This window comes from Ahaetulla prasina, chromosome 2 (genome assembly GCF_028640845.1).
Source record: "Ahaetulla prasina isolate Xishuangbanna chromosome 2, ASM2864084v1, whole genome shotgun sequence".
In the NCBI taxonomy this organism is placed as follows: Eukaryota; Metazoa; Chordata; class Lepidosauria; order Squamata; family Colubridae; genus Ahaetulla; species Ahaetulla prasina.
Window position 1 is genome coordinate 82,802,281 of NC_080540.1, and position 15,780 is coordinate 82,818,060.

The 15,780-nt window shown below is 29.7% G+C and overlaps 1 protein-coding gene across 3 annotated transcripts in view; it reads right to left on the minus strand.

Moving 5' to 3' along the window:
• CPLX2 (complexin 2) overlaps positions 1 to 15,780 on the minus strand; it is a 173,402-nt gene that overhangs the window by 143,516 nt on the left and 14,106 nt on the right. For all 3 annotated transcript variants that reach the window (XM_058171137.1, XM_058171136.1, XM_058171138.1), the window contains one exon: positions 2,832 to 2,923. The gene's annotated coding sequence lies outside the window, so the exon portion shown is untranslated. The remainder of the gene's footprint in view (positions 1 to 2,831; positions 2,924 to 15,780) is intronic.

Here is a 15,780-nt window from a genome sequence, read left to right on the forward strand (position 1 = left end):
CATTCAATCTTAAATGTTACCATTAGGCAATAGCAACTTTTGGCCTATTTTTCTCAGGTGGCATTGATAAAATTTTACATTCCTATTGCAATACTTAAATACCCCTTGGCTAGGAGTCCAGCCTACTTATATTTATGACAATGCATCATGCATTACATAAGGATAAGTAAAAGAAGCTGTGTGGAGAATATAGTACTAATTGCCCTTAGTTCCCTCTCCTTATAAGACATAAGAAGCATTCAGGAGGCCCCAGATGAAAGAAAGCTCTTTGTCCCATAGCAAAAAATTAAGAGATATTTCAAAGATGACAAAAGGCAAAATATTGATTGAGCTTTGAGGAAACCAATCATCTCTGCTCAATGGATAAGATATAGGTATATTTAAAAGCATCCTGTTCATTTCTCTGCTTTTTATGTATTACTGATTTTATGGAAGAATAATGCAGATGATTTGTATGTAGGGAGACTTACATTTGGTACCTAGCCCCCATATCTAAGATGCATAGGATGAAGTCCAAGCAATGCCAAGGGGTCATGCAACTTCATAGCAGAAATATAATCCATTTCCATAAACAGGTCAGGTGTTGGGGGATGAAATTAATTCATTTCAATATAGCTGGTTATTTGCGTCATTTGTTCAGCTTAGCTAATTATATAGAAAGGTAAGGAAGTACACAAAGCATTGAATAATTCTGTTTAATGACCAGCTACACTAGTCATTAATTAGCAATAGTAATACCACTTAGACTTATATACCACTTCACAATGCTTTACAGCCCTCTCTAAGCGGTTTGCAGAGTCAGTATATTGTCCCTAACAATTTAGGTCCTCATTTTACCTACCTTGGAAGGATGGAAGGCTGAGTCAACCTTGAGCTGGTGAGATCTAACTGCAGCTAGCAGTCAGCTGAAGTAGCCTGCAGTACTGCACTCTAACCACTATGCCACCTCAGCTCTTATAATATAATTATAATTAATTATAATTCGGTACTAGATACCTTTTTAACTCTTGATTGAAGTTTTAAGTTATCTATATGTAAAGACAGACTTGTCTGAACTAGTGGTTATAATTAAGCATAAATAAGACGGAAATTTAGTTCACTCATAGTAATGTACAACAAAGTGAAGCAATATCTACAGAAATGGTATTTGCACAGGATTTGATCAAACCAGGATTCTTTAGACTTCTGTAGTTTTTCCAAAAGAAATCAGAGATGAATCCAAACATTTCATTCACAATAATGTCCTCTGCTATGCTATAGGAAGTAAAGACTACGCCAGCAAAAAAATAAGTAAGTTTTGCTGTTCAGTAAAATAAACATTGTACAAACTGGAAAAAAAAGCAAAGACTGAAAGTTCAAGCAATCATCAAGAATTGTTCATTAGATGTTATACAATCACAGAACTTTAGGAGAGAGTTGTTAAATATTATACAAGTGAATATGATCATATTTGTCAACTAATTCAATCCAAAGCAAACAAAAATGTTGTCGGTACTTTCTATTTTTTAGAAAACCAAGCAACAAACAAAAACAATATGTCATGCAAAAGAATTTAACTCAAATTGCCCAGCTAACTGGCAGCACTACAGAACTTGGATGATCTTGAAAAGCTAAGTAGGGTCAGACCTAATTAGTACTTGGATTGAAGATCACTGCTAAGTTCCAAAGCTACAGAATAGATGGGACTGTTTTAAAAAATCTTCCATCCCACATCCACATAGCCATCAAAAATCAATCTGACCCAAACGGAACTTGATTATTTATCTACATCTGGTCAGAGTTTTCTCTGTCTGAAAATTCCATTCTATTAAAAAATAAAATTGACAGCCATTCCCACGTTACTCAGTGCGAATTATAATGGTATGGTTTCTAAAATTTCACTTTAAACTCAGGTTTGATGTTAAATCAGACAGCCTGCTTAAATTAAATCAGAAGCTATCTTTCAAACCACCAAACTGGGCCTACACCAAATTTTGTAGTTAGTGATGCAGGCATTTATTCTCTCCTTATTTCTAGGCCCCCTGTTTTACATTTCTATTTCTATATTTAATTATAGGATACATACACTAAACAATTCTCATGTTGGGATACTCCAGGAGCAATAGCAATAGCACTTAGAGTTATATACTTCCCCATAGTGCTTTGCAGTACTCTCCGGGTGGTTTACAAAGTCAGCATATTGACCCCAACAATGTGGGTCCTCATTTTACTGACCTTGGAAGGATGGAAGGCTGAGTCAACCTAGAGCCCATCAGGATTAAACTCCCGGTTGTGAGCAGTTTGCCTGCAGTACTACATTCTAACCACTGTATCACCAGGGCTCCAATAACTGGATCCACAGGAGTACTTAATATTCTTTTCTATTGCTTCAAATATTCTATCAGGACAAACACATGGGATAAGCAAAGGATTCAAAAATTTATCTTCTTCTGAAACTCTGCCACCTGTTTTGAAGAGAGAATCTCCTCTCAAAACATCCTAGAGCCAAGTTAGCATTCTATACCTTTCTCTATGCAAATTCAACAAAGTAGCTGGGAAAATTGCATTTGCTCTCATTGACAAATCCATAATTGCAAGAAAATCAGGAACAGCAATATATAATATAATTGCCAAGGTCAACCTGGGAAGGCTAGGTTCAAATTTCCCATCCACCACAGCATTTATTAGTTGATGCCATTATCTCCAAACTCAACTGATTATTGCTGTGTTGATAAAATTAGGGATGATCTCTCATGCAAACTATCTTGATCTCTGAGAAAACAAGGCAGGATATAAATGCAATAAATTGATAATCAAATAAGTAGCAATATGGGAAAAGAATTAAATCACACCTACCCTTTTGAATTGCCAAGGCAGTGCTCCTTCAGACAACTAATGCAGTAGTTCCTCAGTCAGGCAGCGCATGTCAAACGTAGCTCACACCCTGGAAGTGCACACAGATGAAGAGGACAGGGTCAGATAGCCTTAACTTGCATTCATATCACTGTTGAGCATCACTGTTATTCTTTCTAGCAATTATGCAGCATTCCTAAGGTTATCTTTACTTTAGCAGCAGGAAGAACCTGCAATTTACTATAATAGTTATTGTGATAGCCATAAGATATAGAAGAGAAAAGTGCACAACACATGTGCTTAGCAATGGCTCTCTTGGGACAGCTTGTCTTCAAATATTCTTCCCTCTCCAGCATATCAGCTTCACTATCTGTTAAGAGACAGCTCTAATATTTAATGGGAGTAGCAATACCATGAGCAGTTTCTCTGTGAATTATTTGGCTGCCAAGGTTTCAACACTCTTGTATCAATGTGTGACTCCTGCCAAGTTCTCCAGAATAACAGATTCTGTATCCAATTCACTCTGATGTTCCCCCCAATCCCTGCAAACCAAAATCCAAATGTTTGGGTAACAATGAACACTGATATGAAGGAATCAAAAAGTGTGCTTCTAGATGAGATAGGTGGCACGTAAATGTAACAAACAAACGAAAATTTAGTACAGTTTCATCATCTGGGAAGAGACTAGTGCTATAGGTAGGTGGGAGTATTAAACTCGTGTCACTTGCTCATCATAGCCTATTTATTTGGGTAAATATATAGTCTTTCTTAAATTATTCCAGCTGAGTATCAGAAGATTTGAGCTGGCATCGAGTTTACCAACCCATACATTGTTGTATTTTTAGACTTTTCATAATTAGGAGAGTGGGTCAGCACATCTGATTCACATACAGAAATTCCTTGCTTCAGTTCCTGGCACCTCTAGTTAAAAGGATTAGGTAGTGATTGATGAGAATGGAATTAGATTTCTAAAAGCTGCTGCTAGTTGGAACAGGTAACTGGGCTAAATAGATAGCTGGTTACTAAGCTGTAGTAAGGCAATTTCCCATGTTATAAGAACTAGTGTTATATTTTAAAAGGAAAAGTGTCATCTTAGGGATATCAAGCACACATGTTAACTAGACACTGTATTAGGCAAAAAAATCCAGTTTTGCAATGTCAACACATCAAGCACATTTATAGGAAATAGTCCCACTCTGATAAAACAAGAGTGTGTATTATATTTTAAAAGGAAAAGTGTCATCTTAGGGATATCAAGCATACATGTTAACTAGACACTGTATTAGGCAAAAAAATCCAGTTTTGCAATGTCAACACATCAAGCACATTTATAGGAAATAGTCCCACTCTGATAAAACAAGAGTGTGTATTATATTTTATGAAAATTTTTATTAGATATGGAATTCTAATCTTAAGACTTTTTCTTTCAAATAGGAGATATGCCTAAAGTGCAATTTGGAAAAGGTACTCTTGAAAAGCAATAAAACTTACTTCCTGTTTGGCACCGTAGGTGATGGCGGTGATCTTTACGATCACCAACCTCTGGATTATGTGGAATCGCTAGGACAGTTTAAATCTGCTGTCCAGCGGTTCGAAAAACCATCTTTTCGGGAGAAGAAGAGATGGTGAGCTGAGGGCAGAGGTTGAATTTCCCTAAAGCCCCTGAGAAAAAAGGGGTTTGAAGGGTTAAGTTCCCTCCAGCAACCCGAAGTGCTCCAGATCCGAGGATTTTTCTGCTTTGGCGGAACCAATCACCACGACCAAACACCGAGATTTATTTTGGACAATAAAGGATTATACCGGACAGAACGAAAGTGGGAGAACTTTATGCAAGTAGCCAAGCCAATTCCCCGATACTTTGTAACAAGTTTGAAAACAGCAAGAAAATGGAGGCGAATTGTTAACAAGTTAACGAGTGGAAAGCGAAAGTGATACTTTTAGCGTTTGCCGTCTGCTGCTGGTAAATTGCATGTTATTTGCTACTTTAACTCTTTAACTCTTTGCTGCCTGCTGATAGAATCTAGGGGAGATTTTTAAATATTGCTTTAAAAGACTGTGTTTCTCAGAGGTTAAGAAGATTTAAAGTGAATATTAAGTTGGAAATAAATAAATAATTTTATAGAAGATGGCAGCCAAACAATTAAAGTCTACTGTAACAAAGGGCTCTGGAATTTCATCAGCTGGTGCCTCTCCAGCTCATACAGCAGAGACTAGAACATTGAATTTAGAGGCGGTACAAGAGAACTTAAAAGACTTTATGCAAGAAAAATTTAAAGTAATAACTGATGAGATGTCTGAAATGAAAGAGCAGATATCAGAAATTCAAGTGGGAAATAAAGAAGTTAAGGAAGGATTTGTAATTGCAGTACAAAGTTTGGCAACAAATGTGATTTTATTAGAAGAGGAAGTTGAAGAAATTAAGCAACATAATTCAAAATTAGAAAATAAAATGGATGAATTTCAAAGTAAAATGGAAAAACAGATGATGAAATAGTTTTGATACAATATAGAAATATGGAATTTGCTCTAAGAATCCGTGGTCTGAAAGAGAATAAAGAAGAGAATTTAAGGGAAATTTTTTCTGAAGTATTTGCTGAGATATTAGCAGCTCGTCCAGCAGATGTGGCTTATCAAATTGATAAAATATATCGTGTGAATTCTTGGATAGCAAGGCAAAAAAAGTTGCCAAGGGATGTTGTTATTTATTTTACAAATAGAACAGTGAGAAATCAGATTTTGCAAGCCTCATATAAGGGGGAGAAGATTCAGATTGCTGGTCAAGATATTTTAATATTAAAGGAAATTCCACCAAAAATGTTAAGGGCTAGGAAGGAATTTGCCTTCCTGGTGAATGAACTTAAAAAACGTCAGATTGAATATAGATGGGATATTCCAACTGGTATAATAGTATATTATGCAGGGAAAGTACATCGTCTCAATACAGTTGGAAAAGCAAGAGAATTTTATGTTGAGGCATTAAAAGTTGGAAGTCTTCCCCCATTGGAAGCTAGAAGAAGGGAGACTGAAGTGAAGGAAAGAGAAGTGAAGCAGGTACAAGAACAGATTGTGATGGAAGAAGATTTATTACAAGTGTTGGAAATACCTACGACGGGTTCAGATTCAAAAGAACAAAGGCTGACAAGAGCTGCTGCTAAACGCAAGGAACAAGAGATGAAGGCACAACAACAACTGGCAACTACTACAACGGAAACAGTGGGAGGAGCAAGGCCTAAAGCAAAATGTGATCTGCGGCTAGTGTTCCAAAAGTTTCCTTTGGCCGATAATGGCAATTAAACTATTATCTTGGAATGTTAATGGTTTGAATTCACCGCAGAAGAGAAGGAAAGTATTTCATTATTTGAAACAATTTAAAAATGACATTACCTGTTTACAAGAAACACATATTAGATCTTTAGACCAGAAATATTTGATAAATTCAAAACTGGGAGTACATTTTGTTGCCTCCTCTTTGGAGAAAAAAAATGGTTTAGTTATATATATAAAGAAGGATATATCAGCAAAATTAATTGAGGTGGATAAGCAAGGAAGATACATTGCTATTGAACTTTTGTTGGAGGGAAAGAAGACATTATTAATAGGAGTTTATGCTCCGAATCAACAACAAGAAAATTTTTCAAGTTTTACATAAAAGAATAGTATTTTGGGATTATAAATCATATATATTAATGGGTGATTGGAATGGTGTGTTGGATACTCAAAAGACAAAAAGTTTAAGGAAGATATCAAGCGGTAAATTACCAAAGGCTTTTTGAAATGATGGAGGACTTGGAATTAAGAGATATTTGGAAGAACATAATACAGAAGAGAGGGATTTTACCTTCTTTTCTGACAGGCATCAATCATTTTCGAGGATTGATTTTATTTTGATTTCTAATGATTTGTATTCTAGAGTGAAGAAGACTAAGATTTGTTCAAGAACTCTATCTGATCATAGTCCGGTTTGGATTGAATTTGATCGGAAAAGGAGGCTAGGAGATCATGGAGGTTGAATGAGAATTTGTTTAAATATGAACAAAATGTAAATGAATGTAAAAAGCAAATGAAAGAATTTTTTATTATGAATATGAAAAAAGAAACATCTATAGAGATGATTTGGGACGCTAGTAAGGCTTATATGAGAGGAAATCTTATACAAATGAATATTAAATATAAAAATAAATTGCAGAAAAAGAAAAAGGAATTGGAAGAGGAAATTAAAAAGAAAGAACAGTTATTGATAAATAGCCCAGGAAATAGTAAAATAAAAGAATCAATAAATATATTAAGAGGTCAGTTTAACATGTTGATGGCAGATCAAGTAGCAATTAATTTACAATATGTAAAACATAATACGTTTAATAATGCCAATAAGCCAGGAAGATGGCTTGCCTATTTAATAAGGAAAAAACAGAAATCACGAACGATTGATAAAATAGAATATAGGGGTAAGGAAGTTTATCAAAAGAACTTGATTAAAAAAGCATTTTTAGAGTATTATAGTAAGTTATATACTAGGGATATGATTGATGATACAGAGATAGAAAGATATTTACAACAACAAAATATTTGTGAGCTTACAGAAAATCAAAGAGAAGAACTGAATCAATTAATTACTTCAGAGGAAATTTTGTTAGCAATTAAGCAACTTAAAATCGGTAAAGCACCAGGTACAGATGGTTTAACAGCTGTTTATTATAAAAATTTACAAAATGAGATGGTTGAACCACTTAAAGAGTTATTTAATAAAATTCAAATGGGAGGAGATGTTCCCCCTTCATGGAGGACAGCCTTTATTTCGTTAATACCGAAGGAAGATCGAGATGGTATTAAAGCAGAGAATTATAGGCCTATATCACTTTTAAATACTGATTATAAGATATTTGCCAAGATACTTGCTAATAGATTAATGCCAGTGATGAATCAAATAATTCATAATGATCAGTCAGGATTTATTAAGGGTAGGCAGATGAGATATAATGTGAGGCAAATTGTAAATTTACTTGAATATTTGGAACGAAACAACCAAGTCTCAGCGGCGTTCTTTTTTTTGGATGCTGAAAAAGCTTTTGATAGATTGGATTGGCAGTTTTTATTTAAAGTAATAGAAAAAATGCAATTTGGGGATTATTTTATCCATGCAATTAAAGCAATATATCAGAAGCAAACAGCACAAATAATAGTAAATGGTGGGTTAACAGAAACTTTTAAAATTGGGAAAGGGACGAGACAGGGATGTCCCCTGTCTCCATTACTTTTTATTTTAACTTTAGAAATTCTTCTGAATAAAATACGTGGTTCCGATCGAATAAAGGGAATTAGAGTTAAACATCAAGATTACAGATTAAGAGCTTTTGCAGATGACTTGGTTGTTACTGTATCTCAACCAATATACTCAGCTACTGGTTTAAAAGATATAATTGGTCAGTATGGCAAAGTATCTGGATTTAAGGTGAATCAGCAAAAGACAAAGATGATAATTAAAAATATGAATATACAACAAAAAGAAGAGTTAGAAAGAACTACAGGTTTTGAAATCGTTAAAAAGGTTAAATATTTAGGAATATATATTACAGCTTCAAATGTCAAATTATACAAAAATAATTATGAGGTATTGTGGCAGAAGGTATGGAAAGAAATGGAGAGTTGGAAGAAGTTACAACTATCCCTGTTGGGAAGAATAGCGGCTATAAAAATGAATGTTTTGCCCAGGTTTCTATTTTGTTTCAAATGATACCGGTGCTTAAGAATGACATCAAATTACAGGAATGGCAAAAGGGGTTAATAACTTTGTATGGATGGGCAAAAACCAAGAATAAAATTAAAAATAATGCAGGATATAAGGAAAGGGGGTCTTAAAATGCCTAATTTAAAATTGTATTATGAAGCAGTTGTCTTATCATTAATTACTGATTGGATTAATTTAACTGAGGAAAGAGTTATGAATATAGAAGGTTATGGTTTGTTATATGGGTGGCATGCCTATTTATTATATGATAAGAAAGTAGATAAAATATTTAAAAATAATATAATTAGAAATGTATTATTGAGGGTTTGGAGGAAATATCAATATAAATTAGATGGAAAGATTCCAATATGGGCAATCCCGAGACACATGATAGAAAATATAAATATATATCAAAAGATGGAGGTAGTTACCTATAAAGAACTTCTTTGTATGGAAAAGGGGGAATTACAATTAAAATCCAGAGAAAAGATGGGGGAAGAAGGGAAAAATTATACATGGTTCCAATATGGACAATTACAAGCTAGATGGAAACTAGATCAAAAAATAGGTGTTAAGCAAACTGAGGATAATTTGTTAAAACAAATGAGAGATCAAGGCCAACAGCATATTAAGAGGTTGTATAATGTATTAGTAGAAATAGACTCAGAGACTGAACTGGTTAAGGATTGTATGATTAAGTGGGCACAAAATTTTCAGCAACCAATAATGTTGGAAACTTGGGAAAGAATTTGGGTGAGGAATGTTAAATTTACACAAGCGCAAAATATGAGAGAAAATTTTTATAAGATGTTTTATAGATGGCATTTAGACCCCAAAAAGTTGTCATGTATGTATCCTAATGTACAGGCTAAATGTTGGAGATGCGATTGTGAAGATGCCACTTATTACCATATATGGTGGACTTGTAAAAAAGTTAAAGCATTTTGGATTAAAGTATGGTGGATCATGCAGAATATTTTGAAAAGAAGATTAAGTTTACTCCGCAGTTCTTTCTACTAGGAATAATTATGGATTGTACAGCTATAGAGACTAAATTGATTTTGAACTTAATAACAGCCGCAAGACTTTTGATTGCTCAATATTGGAAGAAAGAAGAATTACCTACAATTGAAGAATGGACACTCAAAGTATCAAATCTGGCAGAAATGGCAAAATCTCTGCTTACTAGAAAGACTATCCAGAAGAAAAATATATTTTAGAATGGAAAATGTGGATTGATTATATTCAAAATAAGTATCAGATAAAAAAATATCAAATAGCATATGAGTAAATTTAGGAAATATTTTGTATTAGATATATTTCTGAAGGAGAGGGGAATTGAGAGTGTGATTAAGTGTGGAGTGACTAGAGATTATAATTTAGGAATTATTTTGGATTATGATTGTTAGTTTTGATACCCTGCATTTTGTTCTGGGAAGTCGGGGTGGGGGTGGGGGTAAGGGGAGGGAATTGGGGGTTGAGGTAGAGATGGAGTGATGGTTAATGTACGGGGATTATTGAAGATGTATAAATATAATTAATGTAGGGTCGGGTCTGCCCAGTAACCATTTTAGAACGGTGGGGAGGAGAAAGAGAGAGTAGGAGGTAGGAAAGAGGAGAAGAGGAAGGAAGAGGGGTAGAAGAGGAAGGAAGAGGGGTAGAAGAGGAAGGAAGAGGGGTAGAAGAGGAAGGAAGAGGGGTAGAAGAGGAAGGAAGAGGGGTAGAAGAGGAAGGAAGAGGGGTAGAAGAGGAAGGAAGAGGGGTAGAAGAGGGAAGAGAGTTAAAAAGGGGGGTGGTGACTGGGCAAGCCCGACTAATTGTATATAATTGTACATTGGATGAATTATTTGATATGATTGTAAAAATAAAACTTTTAAATAAAAAAAAAAGCAATAAAACTTGAAGCAAACATATCCTGCATATACCCAAGATATATATGGTTTGTAATAAGCCATGTTTTCTTTTTTTGAGTAAAAACATTTATTCTATTTTGTTTCAAATGATACCGGTGCTTAAGAATGACATCAAATTACAGGAATGGCAAAAGGGGTTAATAACTTTGTATGGATGGGCAAAAACCAAGAATAAAATTAAAAATAATGCAGGATATAAGGAAAGGGGGTCTTAAAATGCCTAATTTAAAATTGTATTATGAAGCAGTTGTCTTATCATTAATTACTGATTGGATTAATTTAACTGAGGAAAGAGTTTTGAATATAGAAGGTTATGGTTTGTTATATGGGTGGCATGCCTATTTATTATATGATAAGAAAGTAGATAAAATATTTAAAAATAATATAATTAGAAATGCATTATTGAGGGTTTGGAGGAAATATCAATATAAATTAGATGGAAAGATTCCAATATGGACAATTACAAGCTAGATGGAAATTAGATCAAAAATAGGTGTTAAGCAAACTGAGGAAATATTTTGTATTAGATATATTTCTGAAGGAGAGGGAATTGAGAGTGTGATTAAGTGTGGAGTGACTAGAGATTATAATTTAGGAATTATTTTGGATTATGATTGTTAGTTTTGATACCCTGCATTTTGTTCTGGGAAGTCGGGGTGGGGGTGGGGGTAAGGGGAGGGAATTGGGGGTTGAGGTAGAGATGGAGTGATGGTTAATGTACAGGGATTATTGAAGACGTATAAATATAATTAATGTAGGGTCGGGTCTGCCCAGTTACCATTTTAGAACGGTGGGGAGGAGAAAGAGAGAGTAGGAGGTAGGAAAGAGGAGAAGAGGAAGGAAGAGGGGTAGAAGAGGAAGGAAGAGGGGTAGAAGAGGAAGGAAGAGGGGTAGAAGAGGAAGGAAGAGGGGTAGAAGAGGAAGGAAGAGGGGTAGAAGAGGAAGGAAGAGGGGTAGAAGAGGAAGGAAGAGGGGTAGAAGAGGAAGAGTGTTAAAAGGGGTGGTGACTGGGCAAGCCCGACTAATTGTATATAACTGTACATTGGATGAATTATTTGATATGATTGTAAAATAAACCTTTTAAAAAAAAAAAAAAAAAAAAAAAAAAAAAAAAAAAAAAAAAAAAAAAAAAAAAAAAAAAAAAAAAAAAAAAAAAAAAAAAAAAAAAAAAAAAAAAAAAAAAAAAAAAAAAAAAAAAAAAAAAAAAAAAAAAAAAAAAAAAAAAAAAAAAAAAAAAAAAAAAAAAAAAAAAAAAAAAAAAAAAAAAAAAAAAAAAAAAAAAAAAAAAAAAAAAAAAAAAAAAAAAAAAAAAAAAAAAAAAAAAAAAAAAAAAAAAAAAAAAAAAAAAAAAAAAAAAAAAAAAAAAAAAAAAAAAAAAAAAAAAAAAAAAAAAAAAAAAAAAAAAAAAAAAAAAAAAAAAAAAAAAAAAAAAAAAAAAAAAAAAAAAAAAAAAAAAAAAAAAAAAAAAAAAAAAAAAAAAAAAAAAAAAAAAAAAAAAAAAAAAAAAAAAAAAAAAAAAAAAAAAAAAAAAAAAAAAAAAAAAAAAAAAAAAAAAAAAAAAAAAAAAAAAAAAAAAAAAAAAAAAAAAAAAAAAAAAAAAAAAAAAAAAAAAAAAAAAAAAAAAAAAAAAAAAAAAAAAAAAAAAAAAAAAAAAAAAAAAAAAAAAAAAAAAAAAAAAAAAAAAAAAAAAAAAAAAAAAAAAAAAAAAAAAAAAAAAAAAAAAAAAAAAAAAAAAAAAAAAAAAAAAAAAAAAAAAAAAAAAAAAAAAAAAAAAAAAAAAAAAAAAAAAAAAAAAAAAAAAAAAAAAAAAAAAAAAAAAAAAAAAAAAAAAAAAAAAAAAAAAAAAAAAAAAAAAAAAAAAAAAAAAAAAAAAAAAAAAAAAAAAAAAAAAAAAAAAAAAAAAAAAAAAAAAAAAAAAAAAAAAAAAAAAAAAAAAAAAAAAAAAAAAAAAAAAAAAAAAAAAAAAAAAAAAAAAAAAAAAAAAAAAAAAAAAAAAAAAAAAAAAAAAAAAAAAAAAAAAAAAAAAAAAAAAAAAAAAAAAAAAAAAAAAAAAAAAAAAAAAAAAAAAAAAAAAAAAAAAAAAAAAAAAAAAAAAAAAAAAAAAAAAAAAAAAAAAAGTGCATATCACATATGGTTCTCTTGGGACAGCTAGTTTTCAAATATTCTTCCCTCTCCAGAATATTAGTTTCACTATCTGTTGAGGGACAGCTCTAATATTTCATGGGAATAGGAATATCATGTGCTGTTTCTCTGTGAATTATTTGATATGATTGTAAAATAAATAAATAAATAAATAAATAAATAAATAAATAAATAAATAAATAAATAAATAAATAAATAAATAAATAAATAAATAAATAAATAAATAAATAAATAAATAAATAAATAAATAAATAAATAAATAAATAAATAAATAAATAAATAAATAAATAAATAAATAAATAAATAAATAAATAAATAAATAAATAAATAAATAAATAAATAAATAAATAAATAAATAAATAAATAAATAAATAAATAAATAAATAAATAAATAAATAAATAAATAAATAAATAAATAAATAAATAAATAAATAAATAAATAAATAAATAAATAAATAAATAAATAAATAAATAAATAAATAAATAAATAAATAAATAAATAAATAAATAAATAAATAAATAAATAAATAAATAAATAAATAAATAAATAAATAAATAAATAAATAAATAAATAAATAAATAAATAAATAAATAAATAAATAAATAAATAAATAAATAAATAAATAAATAAATAAATAAATAAATAAATAAATAAATAAATAAATAAATAAATAAATAAATAAATAAATAAATAAATAAATAAATAAATAAATAAATAAATAAATAAATAAATAAATAAATAAATAAATAAATAAATAAATAAATAAATAAATAAATAAATAAATAAATAAATAAATAAATAAATAAATAAATAAATAAATAAATAAATAAATAAATAAATAAATAAATAAATAAATAAATAAATAAATAAATAAATAAATAAATAAATAAATAAATAAATAAATAAATAAATAAATAAATAAATAAATAAATAAATAAATAAATAAATAAATAAATAAATAAATAAATAAATAAATAAATAAATAAATAAATAAATAAATAAATAAATAAATAAATAAATAAATAAATAAATAAATAAATAAATAAATAAATAAATAAATAAATAAATAAATAAATAAATAAATAAATAAATAAATAAATAAATAAATAAATAAATAAATAAATAAATAAATAAATAAATAAATAAATAAATAAATAAATAAATAAATAAATAAATAAATAAATAAATAAATAAATAAATAAATAAATAAATAAATAAATAAATAAATAAATAAATAAATAAATAAATAAATAAATAAATAAATAAATAAATAAATAAATAAATAAATAAATAAATAAATAAATAAATAAATAAATAAATAAATAAATAAATAAATAAATAAATAAATAAATAAATAAATAAATAAATAAATAAATAAATAAATAAATAAATAAATAAATAAATAAATAAATAAATAAATAAATAAATAAATAAATAAATAAATAAATAAATAAATAAATAAATAAATAAATAAATAAATAAATAAATAAATAAATAAATAAATAAATAAATAAATAAATAAATAAATAAATAAATAAATAAATAAATAAATAAATAAATAAATAAATAAATAAATAAATAAATAAATAAATAAATAAATAAATAAATAAATAAATAAATAAATAAATAAATAAATAAATAAATAAATAAATAAATAAATAAATAAATAAATAAATAAATAAATAAATAAATAAATAAATAAATAAACAAACCACAAGTTATAAAGACCTGCAAATAGAAGTAGAATGACTGTGGCAGAAGAAAACAAAGACAATACTATAGTAATAGGCCTTAGGCACAATCCCAAAAGATCTGGAGCAAGACTTGAATACCTTCGGCATTAACAAAAATCATCATCAGTCAATTACAAAAGGCAGCTTTACTTGGAATAGCTTATATCCTGCAACAAGGAAAGCAGGAAACTAATTCCCAGACTGAGATTTGGGCCTGCTATCCTACCATGAGACTTAACTAGATAGTCTGATACAGTAGTAGCCTAGATGGTTCTGCAGGAAGCACTCCATGGTGCTGTTTTTGCTAACTGCTTGCTCTACTTGAGAAATTTGCCTGGAATTGATTCCTGACCAATTTATCTTTGTAAAAGTTCAAATCCCGATCCCGTTCAAGATGACTGGGTAATAACAGCACATTACAACTTCCTCAAATATCAATTAATTTGTACTTGTACATAATTTTCCGTATATTTTTTGCTTGTCAATAAATACCAATGATACAAATATTCACATACACACAAAATAATCCACACATTACAATTGGTTGTGTCTGAAAAAGATATCACACCAGCCTATTTTAATGGGATAAGCCAATCTATTACTTTTGGGTTTGGTATAGGACAGCGGCCCCCAATTTTTTGGGCACCAGGTATTGGTTCCAGGGAGAGAGGTTTTTCCATGGACCAGAGCAAGTGTGGTTTTGTGCGCTGCCTGCATCCTGAGGATGGTTTGCTTCACTTGTTTGCATGGTTTCGGATGACGAGGAGATAAGGATTAAAATTAAATAAAATATTACAGTCATTAAACAAAAAGAGTAAATTCCTCAATGACAGCTCAACGTAGCTCAAATTGGACAGGAAATAACAATGCCATTTTCCAGGTGCTTTTTGCCAAAGCTATAAGTCCGTGATGGCGAACCTATGGTACACGTGCCGGAAGTGGCACGCAGAGCTGTTTTTCCGGGCACGTGAGCGGTTGCCAAGCTCATCTGAAGCTGCGCATGCCCCATCTGGTGTTCAGGCCTCTGGTTCACATGCATGCAATTCAGGGGACCCAGCTGGTCTTCGGAGCTCTCCTGAGTGCGTGTGTTTGTGCACGCACACAAGACAACTGGTGCGCAGTGCGTGCACACGCAAATAGCATTTCTGCATGTGCATTGCATGCACAAAAGCTGTGCACATGCGCAGATGGTGATACTACGCATGCAGCATGCACTAGTGCACATGCACGAAAGTTATGCGCATGCACTGATGGTGCGGTTGTACATGCAGAGCATGGGGAGGAGCTGCAGATTACTGCGGATGGCACACGAGTGTGCGCAACACATGAAGCGCATTCCTGTTCGGCACTCGGTAAGTAAAAGGTTCGCCACCACTGCTATAAATGATCGACTTGGATTTGTTTAGAAAAATTATTTATTTTGAAAATTGATAT